The sequence below is a fragment of the Cnephaeus nilssonii genome (assembly GCF_951640355.1).
Source record: "Cnephaeus nilssonii genome assembly, chromosome: 18".
Taxonomy (NCBI): domain Eukaryota; kingdom Metazoa; phylum Chordata; class Mammalia; order Chiroptera; family Vespertilionidae; genus Cnephaeus; species Cnephaeus nilssonii.
The window spans coordinates 41,602,854-41,622,350 of NC_137089.1; positions in this window are offsets into that span (position 1 = coordinate 41,602,854).

Here is a 19,497-nt window from a genome sequence, read left to right on the forward strand (position 1 = left end):
AAAGGGACATGAAACAATAGCCAGTAATAGAAGAGGCTTTCTTCTAACCGAGTGACATGGGGGATGCTCTGTCCTTGCCAAGGGTTGCAGTCCCAGCCCATGTGTCACCTCAACAGCACACCTCAAAGCCCTCGTTGGGTTCTTTTGCACTGATTTCATTCCAGATAAAGCTTAAATTATTCTTGCTTTCCTTACACATGCTCTCACCCTTTGTCATCTCTTGCATTTCACTATTACTTTCACATGGTAAGCACTTAAAAATTAAAAAAATTTTTAATTGATTTCAGAGAGGAAGGGAGAGGGAGAGAGAGCGAGCTAGAAACATCAATGATGAGAGAGAATCATTGATCCGCTGCCTCCTGCATGCTCCACACTGTGGATCAAGCCCATAACCCCGGGCATGTGCCTGGACCTGGAATCGAACTATGACCTCCTGGTTCACAGGTCAACACTCAACCACTGAGCCACACTGGGCGGGCATGAAAATCACTTTTTAAAGCTCCCTGAGAAGTAGGCACAGCCTATGGGACAGTCTGCTCAGGTGCAGGAAGGAGGGCACTCGGCAGATAGCCTCCAGCTGCTGCAACTTCAGCTCAGCTGTGTTCACGTCAAGGCCAAGCTCTCCCAGGACATCCTCTACGGATAAGAGGCAAATTGTGCATCTTGCAGCCTCCAACACAAAAAAGGAACCAGGGCACTTGGTAGGTCTCTTGGGTTCTGGAAGCGACACATACCACACTTACTAGTAGAAGCTGCTCCAGCCTGTACACTGAGTGACATGGAAGATGGGCTGCCGCTCTGAGAGGGTTCAGAGCAGGAAGGCCTTTGCAGGAGGCCCGGGCTGTGCTGTAAGCAGCCCTGCCTCTTGGGTCCTGTGACCAGGCAGATTCTTTGGTGTTGGTGTCTGGTGTCAGGGGGAGAAAAGATACAATATGGAGATTATGGCAAGCCCTAGTGGAGAATCACACTGAAGGTCTTCTGAAGCAAGACCATGTCATTTGCAAAAGAGAATGTTGTAGCTTTTGAGAAGCAGTTCCCGGTAAGTTACTTGACCTTGATAGAAAGGGAATGCTTGACCAAAGGACACCAAGTGACATTCATCTAGAATTTTCCATTATGAGCCGGGTCTCCTTGAACCTGCCCAGGCAGAGACAGATCTAGAAGCAGTCTATTGTGAGACGGACACAGTAGGTCCAGGATCAAGCTGGTTAGGACCAGAGGGCACGAGTAAGCTGCAAGAACTGGTCTCACCAGTACCCTGTCCCCAGCTCTCACTATGGGAAGATGAGGTCCCATAAACCCAGCTGAAGGAGGGATAAAAGCCTGCATTAGGTTTATAGATGGACAGGCTCAGGAGCCAGATGGAGCTGCAAATGAATGGAGGCTGCATTACAGCCACCTGGAGGGAAGTCCTTCCAGGGGCCAGAGCTGTGAGTGGTGAACCTGGTCATCTATTTTGTGTGAAAGGGGCCTGACGTGGGAATATATGTACATTTCGGGACAATGGTCAACAGCCTGGCCATCTGGTCAGGGGCCTGGAAGGGACAGGACTGGAAGACTAGAGATGTGGAGCTCTAGGCTAGGGACATGCGGGTGAATATTCAGTGATGGGCAGTATGGGTGGAGTTTTGCACTGCATGTCAATGGCTTCCATGGAAGAGGCAAACCCAAGCAGATGACAGGACTCTGCCAGGCGATGGCAGCCATCCTTCCTCATCAGCCAGCCCAGCCCTAAAACAAGGGCCACATGAACTGGTGGCCTTGGTGGCAGATTTGGAGGTTCTACGGGGCCCATCAGGAAAGGCTCCCAGTTATCAGGGCCGATTAAGCTACTGCTGCCTCTGTCCCACCTGCCAGCAATAGAAACTGCTCCTTGAGGACACCAATCATCCACTTGGCGGCAGGTTGACCACGTGCAGCCCTTTCCAACCTGGAATAGCCAGTGTTCACCTGGTCTGGGTTTAGGTTCACCTTTTCTGCCCACAGAGCCTCAGTCTTTGTCACCGCTGTCCAGGAGCTATGGCATGCCTGATCCACAGGTGTAGAATTCCACACAACAAAGCGTCCGAATAGGGGACCCACTTCACAGTGAAGGAGGTGCCAAAGTGAGCCCCGACCATGGGTCTTATTACAGTGTGCATCCCCACATCCCTCTACTATCTATGGGGAGCTGGCCTTGTCGAATGAGGAAATGAATGGTCTCCCGAAGGCACAGGTTGCAGGTTATAATCTGCAAACAGAGCGAGTGTGGCCTTCAGGATGCAGTACATTCACTAAATCAGACTTCTTGGTAGCATGATATTCCAAGTAGGAAGAACATATGGGCCTGGGAACTGACTGGTGGAAGTGAGATGACCCCACTTATCATCACATCCAAAATGACTTCCTCAGCATCTTTATCCTTTCTATCCCCGCAGCTCTGCACTCTGCCGGGTTCCCAGGGGACCGCACTCTTGCAAGAGGACAAAGTGAGAGTCCTGTTGAACTGCAAATTCTGGCTGCTGCCTGGCAGTTCCACTGACTCCTTGAGCCCAGGGATCAGCAGATGAGAGGAGGAATCACCATACTGGCAGGAGGAGTTGACCCTGCAGGAAGAGGACAATGGGGACAGAAAGGAAGATGTGCAGAACCCAGCTGATCCATTGCATGCTTCCTGTTTCTCCTCAGATCCCTTGCAGCGTAGGGTGAGGGGAATGCAGAATGCATGGAAGGAGAGGGAGAAGATAAGCATTTGCAGCCCCATGACCAACTGCAGAGACGGGGCTCCTAGTTGTCTTATTAACTTTCCTTTTCTAAGCTTTCCCTCAAGAAGACAGGTTGATGGCCTGACCGGTGTGGCTCAGTGGTTGAGCATCAACCTATGAAACAAGAGGTGAGGGTTCGATTCCTGGTCAGGGCACATTCCTTGGGTTGCAGACTCGATCCCCAGTAGGGGGCATACAGGAGGCAGCCAATCAGTGATTCTCTCTCATCATTGATGTTTCTATCTCTCTCTCCCTTCCACTTTGAAGTCAATAAAAATATATTTTTAAAAATAAGAAAAAGTGTGGACAAGGCAATGCTTGCAGTGGAAGGGGGGACTCTGTGGGCCATGGCTACACACTGCTCAGAGCTTCCTTCAAGGGAACCTGCTGCGAGGAGGGCGAGAGATGAACAGGCTTGAGCTGCTGCTCCTCTGGTCCTGGCAGGGTTTGTGCTGAGGCCACGCGCCTCCTAGACTATCTCCAGCCAACTGCTGGGCACAGTGGAGCTGGGCCATGCCTCCTCCGACAGGCTGCTGTGTTCTGTGCTCCCACTGACTTGTCTGAAGCTTATTCAGGGTGCACTGCGGTCTGAGGTTCCCCCACACCCCACCCCACCCCCTTCCTTCCTGCTTCCTTTCGCAGGTTTCAGACCTGCCTCCTGACCAAGAGACTCCCCACCACTCCTGCTTCTTCTGACGTTTATCTTTGAATGTGTCCTCCCCGTAACTCTTTGGCATATCGAATGTTGTCCTGGCACCTGCTTTTTGGAGACCCCGAGCTGAGATGCCCAGTGATCTTTTCAAAAACACGCACATACGTACACACACTCACACACACTTTTGCAGGCGGGACCTGATCAGAGAGATGAAAGTCTTTTCAGAACTTCATAAAACCAAATTGAAGTTCAGATTTCTTGATTCTCAAAAACAAAAGAGGAAACTATATACTGATACGAAAAAATCCCCAAGATCTTTTCTGGATTAGCTGGAAAAAAAGCAAGATCCAGACCAGTATATGTAGCATGCTGTATGTGAATGTATGTAAAAATCTGTAAAGATACAAATAATAAACAAACAAACAAACAAACAAACAAATAAATAAATAAATGGGGCAGAGGGGCAATGCTCACTAAAGAGCATTTTGATTTGTTTTTATTTTAAGCCTTAAACTTGTACTGCTTATTAATAATTAGTAATTAAGTTGAAATGTCAATCTTTATCATCTTAGCATGTACTTTTATTTTTCTATTTATACAGCACCTAGTTCATCATTATCGTTTGGTACAAACAGCCCCACACAGCTAGTACCATTTACATACTAAATTCACAGCACAAATGAAAACACTGTGGGAGAATTATGCAGTTGGACACGCATTGGAAACTCACTGGTTCAGACCCTGAATTGCATTGAATGGAGAGGGAGATGGATGTTTCTGGGTTTAATGATTAGTACATATCAGTAATATTTGTGCATATGAAGAGGCACTTTGGAATTTTTAGGGTACCTAAAGTATTTCTCTTTGTGCTTCCTAATATTTGAGTTAGTGGATAAGTATTTTTTAATTTTAATTTTTTTCAATTACAGTTGATAATTCAATATTATATTAGTGTCAGGTGTATAGCATAGTGGTTAGATGTTATTATTTTAAAAACCAATACTTTACATGTGATTGAATAGAGCTGCCAGTTGGCATAGGATTCAGTAATATGGGGACAGCAGTGAGTGGACCTCATGAATTTTAGACACTCGAATGCTGTGTGCCCCGATTGGACGAGGACTGTCTGGGTAATCCAGATGGCATGAGTGATTTCGGACTCACCAAATGATGGTTTCAGCGACTGCCTGCCTGGGCAAGAATCCCTCAGTAAGTGTTTTCAAAAGATTCCTGTCCAGCCTTGCTGATGTGGCTCAGTGGATTGAGTGTAGCCCCATGGACCAAGAGGTCCCCTGGTCAGGACACACACCTGGGTTGCCGGTTCAATCCCCAGTAGGGGGCATACAGGAGGCAGCCGATCAGTGTGTCTCTTTCATCTATGTTTCTATCTCTCGCTCCCTCTCTGAAATAAATAAAAAATATATTAAAAATTAAAGATGCTTGTCTAGCTACACCCTCCCTTAAAAACATCTCTGAGTGAGGCTCCATCACATTGATTCTAGTAGCCTCCCCAGCAATCCCAAGGTGTTTCTCTGGCGAAGAATCATTTCTGTAGGGCAAGTTCTAAGACTCCCCTGTGACAGTCACTGGGGACACTTGCTAACTATCCACATGTCCAGGTTACTCCCTTGGTGAATTCTTACTCACTGAGTTTGAGTTGAGGCTCAGGAATCTTGTGGGTTTTTAACAAATCCTTGCCCAAGGATATGTTTTTATTGATTTTAGAGAAAGAGGGAGGGGCAGAGAGAGAAACATCAATGGGTTGCCTCCCATGCACCTTGACCATGGGTGAAACCTGAAACCTAGGTGTGTGCCCTGACCAGGAATAAAACCTGCAACCTTTTATTGTATGGACAACATTCCAACCAACTGAGCCACCTGGCCAGGGCTCAGGAGTTTTGTTTTTAATAACGACTTTGAGTGTTCTTATGTGGACTACTTTAGAGTCCACAAATTGACAAAATAAATTCAAAGTTGCCTCATACTAGTGATCCTAATATAAATTCGTTTCTCTTGCATGAATTCTCTCTCAAAGTTCTTTGATAATTATAAATAACTAGAGGCCTGGTGCACGACATTCGTGAACTGGGGGGAGGAGGGGTGTCCCTCAGCCTGGCCTGCGCCCTTTTGCAGTCTGGGACCCCTTGGCAGACATCCCCCGAGGGGTCCTTAGCGCTGCTGGGGAGGCAGGAAAGGCTCTCATCATCACTGTTGTGCTCGCCAGCCATGAGCCCGGCTTCTGGCTGAGCAGCGCTCGCGCACTGACCACCAGGGGGCAGCTCCTATGTTGAGCATTTGCCCCCTGGTGGTCAGTGCACATCATAATGACCAGTCGTTCCACTATTTGGATGATTTGCATGTTAGGGTTTTATTATATAGGATGTTCTCATCATTTAAAAAGCATAATTCAAAACTACTACATAAGAGCATGCCTACTAAGAATGTGTGTACAACAGATAGTGATACTTACAAAATAAAACAAGCCATTAAGGGGTGGCCTTGAAATCTACACCTTAACAAAAACCTGATAACTCTAGACAAGCTGGTGGAAATGTAAGGTCTCCATTCCTTGCCTAAGGTCTCTGGAGCGTGGGCTCAGGGAAGTGTGCTGTCTTTAGGATCTCTGGCCTTGAGAGTTCTGTCCCCTTTCTCCAGGGCACAGGGCCTGGGCTAAGCTGGGAAGAGCTTAGGGTTACCACACAGCAAGGTGCCCCAAGCCCCAGCTCCTACAACTACCAGATAGTTGAGAATTGTAACCTGATCCTGCTGGCAAACTTCGCATGGCCCTGGACTGGCGGGCACTGTGGCAGCGGGCACACGGGCCTACCCCCTGCTCCTGATTATGGGCACCTGCATCGACTGGCATCTCTGCCCATCATTCCTGGGGACCTAGAGCAGCTTTAAGTCAGGAGGGGCTTAGGTTTGAACACACAGGGAGGGAATGTGTCCAAATGATCCTGGGACCACCCCTTCCATATAAAAAAATAATAATTATGTCAGATAGATGAAAAAAAATATTTCTTTTCTATTATTTTGAGCAAATGGTTTGTTGACTACTAAATCACATATATCTTATGAGCTCCTCTGTCCAAGTAAAAGCTGAATTTTGCTAAAACGTCTGTAGCCTTTATGGGCACTTTCATACTGATTATAGTGTATATTTTGTCTTTGATTTGTGTCTTTGAGACTGTGTACAAGGACTGTTTCAGTTGGTGGCTCTCTTTCATCTCAAAGGCCACATGTTACTTTTCCCCAAAATATGTCATTCTTTTGGGTTGTTTCATGTTAATGAAATCCACTAATTAAAAGACCTTAAAATGTTAGAAAAAGTCTTACCCCTCCTTACAGCTATTTTAGTGATGTGAATGTAACCCTCAGGTTTTCCTTGTGTTCATTTACTCAGTGTAGATATAGTGGATGTCTCCTGAATAGAATGCCTCTGACGGGTATGGAGTCATTAATCACCTGCCCCCACTGGGTTGGGAGGATATATGCTAAATCAACATATCATTGACATTTTCTGTGCTATATAAGCAAAAGTACTGCTATAAAATAATATCAAGGAACATTTTCATTTATATTTCAGGGTCAAGAAAGTCATCTCCATCCACTCATACATCCACCCATCCATCCTTCCAACAGATATTGCTCAGATGCCTCTGTAATAGAATGACATTTAAGCGGATCTCTGAAGGCTGAGTAGGAGATATTTGGGAAAGTAAATAGGAGATCAGCTGGAGATGAGGAAACGGAGAGATGCTAGTGGGAGGGAGGCAGGGCCCAGGCCTGTGCACTCTAAGAGCTCAGTAAGGAATGATGACTCTTCATTCACTCTCCGCATGGCTGGGGTAGGGCAGAGACGGGAAAAGAGGAAGAAGCGTAGCTTTGGGAAGAAAATATGAAAGGCTGCTAAGTGCCAGCCTCTCCTACTGATTCTGACCCCCCGCCCCCCGAAGCAAGATATGAGCCCCCTGCTACAGAACGGTGGTTTTCAAACTGGAGACATGTTTTTTTAAGGAAAACAAAAATTTATCCAGACCTCTCTCCCATGGTTATTTAATTAATTTTGATTTAATTTGAATATACAATCATTGTTTATATGTAGTTAAATATGCAAACTATAAAATAAGGTATACTTCCCTATGCTTATTTACAACACAAAGCCAACATAAATTGAAAACAAGTAACACTGAAATTAACCTGAGGCATAGCTTCCCTGATTCAGCACAGCCGATGCCTCGAGGACGCCTCTGTGGATGGATTAGGAAGCCTTTCCTTGGACAGCGAGCTGGCACTATTTGGCTATTGCTTGATGGAGACGCATCATCTAAATAATAGGTCTGCCTCTCTCCTCATGAGTCAGAAACAAAGTAGAAAGAACCAGTGCCAAGTCAGCTTACACATCAACACAGGAGAGCCCTGAAACCAAGTCACTGTCCACGAAGATAGAAAACCCTAGAAAGGATTACCAGACTCCTTAGAACATGTGGGAAAACCCCATGGGTGCGGGGACTTCTGTTCGGACAACAGCTCTACATGTGAGAGTGGATTATTCCTAGAGGAGAAAAGGAAAGCTGTAGAGCCATGGGGACAGGATACATCGCCCTTCTCTCGTTCTACAAAGGCGTTCTTGGAATGGAAGGTTTGGGAGGGTCAAGAGGGATCACTAAGATTTGAGTGTAAGCAGAGACCAACTAGGGTGTGGTCACAAGTCCCTGTGGTTCCTGCTTCTGGGACTCAGGACAGACGAGATGACAAAGAGGCCACTGAGAGGTGTCTGCCTCCCTGGCCGTGTGGCTGAGAAAGGCTTGCAGCACCCCAGGCCTCCCGAGCCAGGGCTCAAACCAGCCCCCTGGAGTGTGGGCAAAAAACACTGGGGCCCTGGAGAGCTGAGCCCTGCCCGCGGCTCGGAGCGAACAGCTCCCAGAGAAGTGTGAGCCGGGCTCTGTGAAACCCAGAGTGCCCCGCAGTTTGTATGATTTAACAAGTGCACAGAGCGGCCGGAGAGAGAAACGCGCATTTCCTGACAAGACAGAAAATGATGCCGTCTATAATTGTGAGGTGATCCTAACTTAGGCAAAATGTTAACTGAAGTTACGTGTTAATGTTCCAAAGTGTCACACGTCTTCCTGTCCACCCACGAGGTCCACTACTTCAGGGAGAGGGGCGGAGAAGGAACAGAGGAGTAAACTTGAAATTTCCAACTTGAAAGCAAATTTTTACTTGGGGAGAAACGATACACAAGAGATCCAGGCGAACATGTATAAGACTCGGGCTCTGCTGGGAGGAATGAAAGGATTTGTGAGGTTCCCGAAAGCCACGAGTTGTAGAATCGAACAGAGGGTTTGCTCTGTGAACCACAGATTAGAAAGAACGTGGTTTAGGATATCAAAGCGGCTGTATTCCCAGGTATATTGAGGATCTGAGGGGAGAGGAGTCACATATTCCATTTCCGTCCCAGACATCTGAGGACAGAGATGGAGCAGCCTCATCAGATAACTAGAAGGAACACAGGACAGCCATGTCAGGACAGAGGGACGTGTGGGGTACGGAGGCAGACAGAGCCTGAGACGGCCACGCAGTGGGCCCTGACACGCTGCCCTGTCCCCTCTGGATCCGGCCCTCGTGCCGCAGCAGCTGTGAGTATTGGCAGCGGATGCCGTGCTGTCGATGCCCTTCTCCGGGCCGTGCCCTTAGCCGAAGAAGGCCTCCTCGCCCAAGGCCAGGTGAGCTCCGGGGCGGCCCACATCCAAGGGCTGGTGCGCTGCAGGGATACAAAGTCCACGCCCCTCGCTCGCCTGGAACAACTGGGAAAGCCTCCCAGCTCCAGAGCAACCTGTGCCATCAGCTGCTCCGCGAATGCCCGGCAGGTCTAACCTCACCCGCTCCCCTCACTCCCTTCCAGGTTGTTCCCAAGAACGTTTGCCAGTAAATGTTTTACAGGCAAATCTTAACATCTGTTTCCTGGGGAGCTACGACAGGCCTCCTGGGTATCCCTCGCTGTGGGGTTGGGGGTTGGGGTGTGGAGGAAACCCTGAGATGGGTTCTGCTGACCTCACGTAGATGAGAATCACGAGCTGGCGGGCAGCCCGTGGGTTGTGTGGTGTGGCAAGAGTTAAGGCTTCTAGTGGATGTCACAAAGGCCAGGATGGACGACGTGGCTGAATTTCAGAGGATCGGTGAGAGCCACGACTGAGTCAGCATTGGTGGGAGGGGTGAATGGATAGCCGCACGCTGACCATGCCTGACCATGCCGGAAGGGCCAGCCACAGGCGACCTCAGGTATGAACCCTTTGGCACATGCAGAAGGGCCAGAGGTCAAGCCCCCCAAATCTAGCTGGGCAAGACACCCGGGGAGGCCAGTGAGGACCAGAGGCTGTTATCACCCAGATGGCCCCCTCCTGAGGGCAGGTGAGCACTGAGCCCACTAGATCCACATCCCACCATGCCACCCACCACCAGAGGGAGGGAGGGGCAGACTGGATGTTGACGCCAAAGAGATCTCTACTAGACGGAAGGTGGCTCAGTTACCATGGAAGGAACAAAATGAAGAGTTTCTCCACCATCCGTGGAAATGGATGCAGAAACATGACTAAAAAGAGGGAGGAAAGACAAAAATCACAAACCAGTTGGGGCAAAAAAAAAAGCCATGTATGTGATACATATTTATAGACATCACTTTCTTAATTCTAAGAACCGGGCCTCGTCCTAAGGGCTTTTATGTAGGTAGTTTTGTAGTTTATGGACTTTTAGGTGAAAATTCGCCAAGCTGCCAGGTAGCTGCCAGCTCACATCAAGTACCACCCTGGTTACTGAAAAGTATTTCCCCAGCAGGCAGCCAGACACATCCCCATCGGAAGCACAGTCCTGTGCCTTGTCACTTGAAGAGGAACAGACAGGCCGGCGAGGAGCCACAACGGAGTGGGGCGAGGTTCCGTCTGCTTCTGTTCTAACTGCGCTTGCACACAGTTTTCCCATGTCATTCTCACAGGCACCCTGTGAGGGCTCACTGTGATCACCCTAAGTTTACAGAGGACATGGGGACCACAGAGGCCCCAGGCTGGGCCATGGCTGCGCAGGAATTCAGAGCCGGGCGGCTGGCTCCAGAGCCTCGCCTGCTGCCTCTGCGACCCACTGCAACCCACTGCAACCCACTGCAACCCACTGCAACCCACTGCGACCCACTGCGGCTCACTGCGACCCACCGCCTCCCTACGTCTGCTCCGTGCACATTGCAAATGGCATTTGTGTCATGGGGCTTGAGATCTGAAGAGCCATTTTAGCCAAGCGCCAGACATAAGTGTTGCCGAGGGCGGACGATCACCCAGGTGGGCGCAGACAGGGAGGGAATAGGAGCCATGATGACTGATGGGTAATGAGCAGGGGTCGATGGTAAAGCCAGAATCACTCCCGTGTGGTGTATCCTGGAATGCACGTGTCAGCAGTTATGTGTCTAAAGCAGTGATGGGCAACCTTTTGAGCTTGGTGTGTCAAACTTCGCCAAAAAACTGAGCATAACTCGGGTAGTGTGTCACTTTGAGGAAAAAACTAACTCTAAGACTCTAGTCACAAATGTTTCATCCTTAGGAGCAGCAAATGTTTCATCCTCGGCATGCGGCCGTGTGTCATCAGAAATGGCTACGCGTGTCAGTGCTGACACGCGTGTCATAGGTTCGCCATCACTGGTCTAAAGTCTTCATTTGGAAGGTCTGTGTACAGTGACTGTCCAGGAGCTGTCACCAGTGTCCCGTAGGACTCCCTGCGGCTGGTCACTCAGTCCCTTTCATGTCACAAAAGAGGAGTGTCTTAGTAAGGGACAGAGGCAAGTCAGACATCTCCCAACACCAGGCAGTGGGAAACTCAACGTTTGCCACATTTCCAAGCTGTGATGATCAGTTGGGCTGATTTTCCCTCCTTTATCCACGTTTTCTCTCCTTCGCAAAGTCACCACCCATTGCCATGTATGTTAACAGTGGGATGCTCGTTTCAAACCCAGGACTGCAGAATGTAAAGCGTTTCATGCCAACAGCAGATCGATTTGAGAATACTTAAGAACTGCTCATTTTAACTCTCCTCCTGGTAGACTCTATTTGCATCCCCGGTTTTAGCCTCGCAGACTTGGAGGGGGTGGTGAAAGATGAACGGGCAGTGCTCAGCCACCAGGGGAGAAAAACGTCATCCTGCCCCCAGAATAGCAACAGCAGTAAATATGGTCACGGAGCTCTTCTGCTGAGGCCGAAGCGACAGACAGGATCACATTTGTGGCACCCAATGGGCCTCCTGGCCGCGGGGGCTGGCTCAGAGGCATGGAGGAAACACGCATAAAGCTGATGCGGACAGAGCTGTGACTTAGTGAGCAAAGGAAGAGGGGTGGGGGTCCAGGACCTCCTCGCAGAGCTGGGGGTGCTCGGCACCCTTCTGGCCACAGGGGAGCGTGCCCTAAATCAGCGTTGGGGACAGCTGGCTCCTGAGAGCTGAGCCGAGAACTTCGCTGCACGTCTGCCTGAGAACTCGCTGTGAGTTGCAGCTGCCACAGCCATCAAGGCACATGTGTAGTGAGGAAGGTGAACGAGAGGCTCCCGCGGTCACCGGTTGTTTAAAGAGGGCCCTGCGGATTTCGGTCCCTCCACGAGCCGAAGCAGCGCCTTTGCTCTGGGAGGCCTGGACGAAGGGGCATCTCTCTCCCTTCAAAACTCCTCACGTCTCCTTTGCAGACCAAGCCATCAGGCCCTTAGCCGTTTCTGGGGCTCCTGGGGCTCCTTCGTTGGTCGTTTTTCCTGTATATTTCGGTTTCATCTACGATATGGCCACGTCTCTGGATGGTGGCGGTTTTAGCATCTTTACGTTCTTTTGCCACTTGCAATAGGCAGGCCTGGGCTACCACGTCTGCATAACTCACACAGAGCATTCGTCACTCAGGATGGAACGTTTTTAAGCTAATACATCATTTTCCCCTTGTGTTTTGGAAATCAAAGCATCACCTGAATGTGACCAGTTCCCCTTTTCCTGTTAAACACCTCTACTGTAAAAGAAGAGAATCCTATATAATAAAGAGCTAATATGCTAATTAGACAGATGGTAGAATGATCTTCCAGAATGACCCGTGGGCCGCACCTTCTGCAGAGGTGGCAGGAGAGGGGGTGGTGTGGTCCCGGTGCCTCCACAGAGGTGGGATGGGGTGTGACCATGGTGCCTCAACCTTCTACAGCCCCTCCCCCAGCCGGCCCCGCCCCGATCACCCCGCTCCCCCAGTGGGCAGGGGGCAGGGACAGCGTTAAGGAGCAGTGAGCCTGGCTTCTGGTTGAGCAGTCCCCCCGCCCCCCGCCCCTCCCGCTGCCGGCTTAAGCTGTCAGTTGGACATCCCCCAAGGGCTCCCGGACTGCAAGAGGGTGCAGGATGAACTGAGGGACACCCCCCCCCCCCCGCTGAGTGCACAATTTTCATGCACCAGGCCTCTAGTTTCTTATAAAGCCACACTCCTTCTCTCTACGATCTTGGTGGATCACGGGTCTCTCCAACCAGTCCTCAATGCTATGCAGGAAGTCACTGGAAACAGGTTCATGGTGGCCACATGTCGCCCATTTAACATGCACAGATTCAGTTCCATGCTTTCATTGGTCTCAGTTCCATGCTTAGGACTGAAAGGAATCTTTTCTCTATGAACCATATCTTTGCTTTCATTTGAAAAGGGGAGTCCGTAAAGAATTAAAGCACATGTTGCTGTAGACTTTGGTATCTCAGTGTAAAAGTTAGCACTCTCTTCTATTGTCACTCTTATCTTCCCTTCTTTAGGATCTTATTAAGACCAACAAGATAAAGGAAGTAGGTTTTATAGCACCAGCTCTCACGTTCCTTCCCCAGTTGTCCCTGATGACTTTGGGTGGTTAAGAAAAAACACACAAAACCATTCCAGTGTGTTGCAATTAGTGCCAAAGGAACACAGATGACTCTTCAGTGCCCAGGACCTACGGCTGCCCAGAACCTTATCTTGTCCTATTTATACATCCACAAAGCAAAAGCCTCCTTAGAGCAACCCTTGCAACATTAGCATTTTCTTTCTGTAAAACTTATGTCTCTGAGTTTTTATGCCATTTTTCTCATGTGGCCAGAGACAATGCAGGCATAAATTAACCTTTTGCACTCAGATGTCGAGTGTGACTCGACATGGTTAGCATCGGTAGCAGCTCTTTTTATACTCTTTGAATGTATCAATAATTTGAAATATAAAAAAATCCAAATAAATAAGTTTGTATGAAAAGAAACTCCAGTTTTTTATTCTACTGCCGTGCTTTGTAAAATCTGGGGTATTTAAAAAATTAAATCCCGAGTAGAATAAAGGAATCGAGAAAAAAGCAAGCGAGTGCAAAGGGTTAACCTCTCCACTTATTATTTAGTGGCTAAAAGATAAGTACCCAATGCTTTTAAATCCATGGAAAGATTCCTTTAAAGATAAAAAGAAAAGACTTCCTCAATCGTTTATTGGGAAATAGGAAGAAAAAGTCGTCTTTCACTGTGAGGATGGCGTTCTGTGCTTATGATAAAGGATGAATCATAGACAAGCACATTTAAATTAGTAAGCAAGCACTCAACTTTAGGAAATATAACTGATGAAAAACTGTGATTTCATACCTTAGCATTAGGTATCTTATATGGAATGTACTTTTTCCAAGATTGCATCTAAATATCCTGGAGGCTTTTATAGTTGCAATCATTCATATGCATTTTTGATTGTCCCTAGCCCCCATGTTGTTCAAGGTTCAAATGTATATACCAACGAAGGAGGTATGATTATTGTGCCTGGTTTATAGGTGAGCAAGCTGTGCCCATGATAACATAGCTGGCAATCAGTGGCGCCAGTGATTGCAGTTCTGACTTTTTTTTCTTTGAATACTTAACAGACATTTTTAAGAGCAGTGTTTGGGTCCACAGCATAATTTAGTGGATGGTACAGAGGGATCCCATACCCCCTACCCCCACATTCATGGCTTCCTCTACTATCATCATCCCACACAAAGTGGTACATTTGTTTCAACTGATGAACCTATAGCACACATCATAATCACCCAAAGTCCATAGTTTAAAATAGGGTTCACTCTTGTACATTTATGTGTTTTGACAAATGTATAATTCCATGTATCTACCATTGTAGTCTCACATAGAGTAGTTTAACTGCCCTGAAAATCCTCTGTGCTTGCCCAGCCGGTGTGGCTCAGTGGTTGAGCACGGACCTATGAACCAGGAGGTCACAGTTCCATTCCCTGCTCAGGGCACATGTCTGGGTTGCGGGCTCGATCCCCAGAAGGGGGCATGCAGGAGGCAGCCGATCAATGATTCTCTCTCATCATGGATGTTTCTATCTCTCCCTCTCCCTGCGTCTCTGAAATCAATAAAACTATATTTTAAGAAAATCCCCTGTGCTCTGACTGTTCATCATTCCTCCCCACAATCCCTGGCAACTGCTGATCTTTTTATTGTCCTCAGTTCTGTCTTCTCCAGAATGTCATATAGTTGGAATCATACACCATGTAGCCTATTCAGATGGACTTCTTTCACCAACTAACATGAATGCAGCTCTGACTTTGGAGCCTGAGCCATGTTAATGCTAAGTGAATGGTAATGCTAAGTTAACATGGAGAAATTGACCAGTGAAGTATCAACGCCAGGCACTGCTCTCATACAGTGTCACGATCCACAGGACTGCGTCACTGTGTCTAAATCCGTAATTGTAAAGTCAATAAACCCAACCGACGTCAGACTGTGATGTAATACATAAATAGTAGAAGGCTCTAGAGTTGGCCTAGATCTGTGCTCAGGCGAGTAGCAGGCCACACGGAAGCTGTGGGATGCAGTGGCTGGATAGAATTTGGAGCTAGAAGTCTGGTGCGTTGGTTCCTATCTACCAATACTTAGAAGGGTAGTTGGCTTCATATCTCAGTGCTGATTCCTTATCTTGCAATGGGGATAGGTGGAAAAATCAAATGACTATTGTTTTTAAAGCATTTGCAGACTTTTAGTAGGAAATTAGGTATTATTAGGGGAATGTTGACACAAATTTGTAATAAGTGTTTGTTTAGTATTTTTTTTAATATATTTTATTGATTTTTTATAGAGAGGAAGGGAGAGGGATAGAGAGAAACATCGATGAGAGAGAAACATCGATCAGCTGCCTCCTGCACACCCCCCACTGGGGATGTGCCCGCAACCAAGGTACATGCCCTTGACCGGAATCGAACCTGGGACCTTTCAGTCTGCAGGCCGACGCTCTATCCACTGAGCCAAACCGGTCTCGGCTTGGTTTAGTTTTAGGAGGATATTTTCCCCACTCTGTTCCTCTCACTTTTTCTTTCTTTCTACAAATCCTAAACAATTTGGGCAAAAAATTCCTGAAGTAAAAACCATTAGAGACTTGAGGAGTAGGTAACATTTGCATGCGACTAGTGAAATCTGAGCTGATGGCTCTGCGATTGTCCCTCACAGACTGAGGCATCTTGCAGTGGTAAGAGCATGACCTCTAAACCAGTCTTCTGGGGTGAAGTCCAGGTTTTGATACTTAATGACAACAGTGTGAGTTTGGGAAATTTCCTGTCCCTTCTGTGTCTCAATATCCTCATTTATAAAATGGGTATAATTCTCCCTGCCTTCAGATGGTTCCTGGCACACACTAAACACACACACACACACACACACACACACACACACACACACAAAGTAGCAATCATTTCATGCAAGTGCATCTGTGAATTGCTTACTGGTCCATAGTCCAGTGTTTCCTCTGAAAGGACCCCATTCCTCACAGTACAGATGATGAGAGAGGGTGGCCATCATGTGAAACCCTCTCTGACAGAAACACAACATGAATTCTCTACTAAAAAATAAAGAATTTAGTGCGTTATTTACATTAGCAGTCATTCTTTGAGAAACGAGAAAGTTAATCAAAGTATTGTAAATCTACAGAGCCTCCTGAATTAATGCGGTGCACTTGGCAGTATGCATGATTATTTGCTCTGGGATGCAAGAAAGACCAGAGGAAGCATTTTAGAGTGTCAGGAGCAAGTCTGGGCCATTCTAAGGTCATGGAAGCTTTCTCTAAGAAGCCCACAGTGGGTAATCTACGGTTTTTTGGGGAAAAGCGGAGGAGTCTTGGCATCTTGAGTCTATATACTGGTGGCTTGGCACCGTGCTTTTTTTTTTTTTTTTAAACCAGGCTGTTTTATGAAAATGGTTCCAGATTATCTAACCTTTTTTTTCCAGCTACCGTAAGTCAGCCTTTGAGTTTCATACACCATTCTGCTCCTGAGGTTTCATAGATGGGGCAAACTAGGGACTGAGAATTGGAATAATTAATCAATTCTATACTAAATTGGCAATTTTCAAGCTTAATATGTATCGGAAAAATTGATGGACATTTTTTTCCCATCAGTTTAAAAAACTGGAGAGCCTTTTAAAACACCAGTTGCTGGGCTCTGCCTCCAAATTTTCTGATTCAGTAAGATGTAACAAGTTCCTGGTTGCTGTTGTTTGTCCGGGGGCCACACTTTGAAAACCACTGCTGATAAATCAAACATAGGAGTCAAGTTGATTAGGGCTCCAGTCAACCAGCTAGAACCATCACAACTCTTTCACCAAATTAATGTATGCAGGTGAGCAATGATTAGATAATACTTTGAGTTTTGTAGATGCTCAAGAATATCAGATAGTAAGAAGTCTTCATATTTGAGATAAAAATTCTAAAAAATAATTTCTAAATATCCCCTTTATTTTCTTTTTCATGCATACGTATACCAATTACAAAGCATTTGCAATTCTTTGTAGGCATGGGTCAGGACGGAATAGGCAAAGCCTGGGTGCTTGGTTAGTATTAATGTTGCTACTCTCTGGAGAAAGTGGAAATTCTATTTTTTTAAACATATACTAGTATATAAAATATTTTTTCCAATTTTGAAAATTTTGATTTTGAACTAGATAGCTTAATTAGTTAAATATATTCCTTAGAGACTAGAGATGTTTCTGTATTCTAACTGTCAAGAAAGAAAATATCAGGGGATTGATTTTTCTTTAAAAAATAGAGACCTCTTGTGGTCATTCATAAAAGTACTTTAAAAAACAGAAACCTGGAGTGTTCCAATTTGTCAAAAGGTTTCAAGATATTTGACTTTGTTGAAATACATTACAAAATTATATCTATCTCATAATACCTATCAAAATATATAAGATCAGTAATAGGATTTTAGGACTTTACATAACAGTAACTTTTATAAATATATACATCAGTCAGCCATAACAGTTCTAGATTGTAATTTAAAATCTGATTGAAGCAAAAGACATAAAGGAAAGTGAACAAATCCTAATTGTCTAATTCAAATAAATTTCCTGAACTGGATCTCTCTGTGTAGCCAGTATGCCTGATAGATTTTCTATTGTAATTTTATAGGTAAGGTGACTCAGGCTCAGAGAGGTTATGTGATCTGCTATTTCATAATATCAATCAAATCCATTTTAACTTCATTTATGTAGGAATATTTAAATGAATGAAGAATTTCAATAAATATTAATATAAAAGACAGTCAATTTACAGAGGCATAATCTTCAGCCCAGATTTGTAAATACCAAATTCTGTCAAATGAAAATACCTGTACACATAGAATTTTGAGAGCAGTAGACTAAACAGGCTATAATTTATTATTATTGTTGTTAGTTGTTGATTGTCATTGTTTGCTGTGGCTGTTGTTGTTGGTGATCTACTCTTGCTCCGTTAATTAATAAGCAGTTTTATAGCACCTTTCATGTACCAGGCATTAATTTGGATTCCTGGGATAATACAATGAATATTGGGCCTTGACCTTATGAAGCTCTGAATCTAATACACAAGAAAGACATATAAACAGTAGTTTCTGATACTGTAGTTTGTGCTTCAATAGAAGTATATATACCTGTGTGGAGTTATTTTCAAGAAGGTGGCTATATTTTCCCCACCTTTGCTATGCCTTACAAAGCTTGAAAGTCCACAAATTTCTCTTTGGTTTTAGAGCTAGCAAAGTGTAGTAGAAAATAATACCTGACTAGCAGTCAGAAAAGTCGTGTTTGAGGTACGGCTTTTCCACTTATCAGGATTTTGGACCAGTCTTTTAGTCATGAAACCTTATTTTCCTCAGTTATAAATTAGGGATGGTAGCACTATCAGAGGGATCATATGAGACTGCAAGAAATTGGTCTGTGGTCTTTAGATGAAGTTCTACATTATACTTTGTCTATAGGGTATTTTAAATATGAAACACCACTGCAATAATCAATTCATTCAGTTTTCCCGGGCTTATGGTGTGTTTTTTGTGTTCTTTTTTGCTGCTGGGAAGATGTGCTAGAGAAAGTGCTGTGTTTGATTGTGAGCAGATAGTACTTCTTAAGTACAGTGAAGAGAATGAAAATGTTGTAAGGGTAGTGGGTGTCTGAGTCATGGGGAAGGAAGCAGAACTAAGCTTGTCAGGACAGGAAAAGGTACCAAAACCAGATTAATATACAAACTCATTCATTCTCACATTTACCATCATCATCATCATCATCATCAAAATAATTTACTAAACATTAAATAAAATTCATACTCCATAGTGTGCAGGTAAATGTTTAACAACCAATTCTCTGGAAAACAAACAAACATATGATAGGTAGCACTGGCCAGTTGCTATAGTGTAAATACTCCTATGATGGCCAATTTCAGGCTACTAACATGACATCAGTGAACAGGGAGTTAGGAAGAGATACATATCCACACACCCTTATATATGATATAAATAATTTCAAGAGTATAGACAATAATAAACATTGCAAAATGATGTAGGAAGTAATTAGTTTTGAGTATTTGCTAGCTCTATTTTAAAATTATTTAAATGTAATGAAATTTTATTTCATTTTTAATATTGGCTATGCTGAATATCCAGCTTGCAAAATTCCTTAAAATTCAGCAGTCAGCTCTCATCAGCCTGCATGAACCAGTGGTAGCCCAACACTAGATATGTTGGTAATTGCACCAGTATGGTACTAGTTATGATAAAAGTCATCACCTCTTCTGGGAAGACTCTATGTTAGGAGTCTTTCTCTATACTC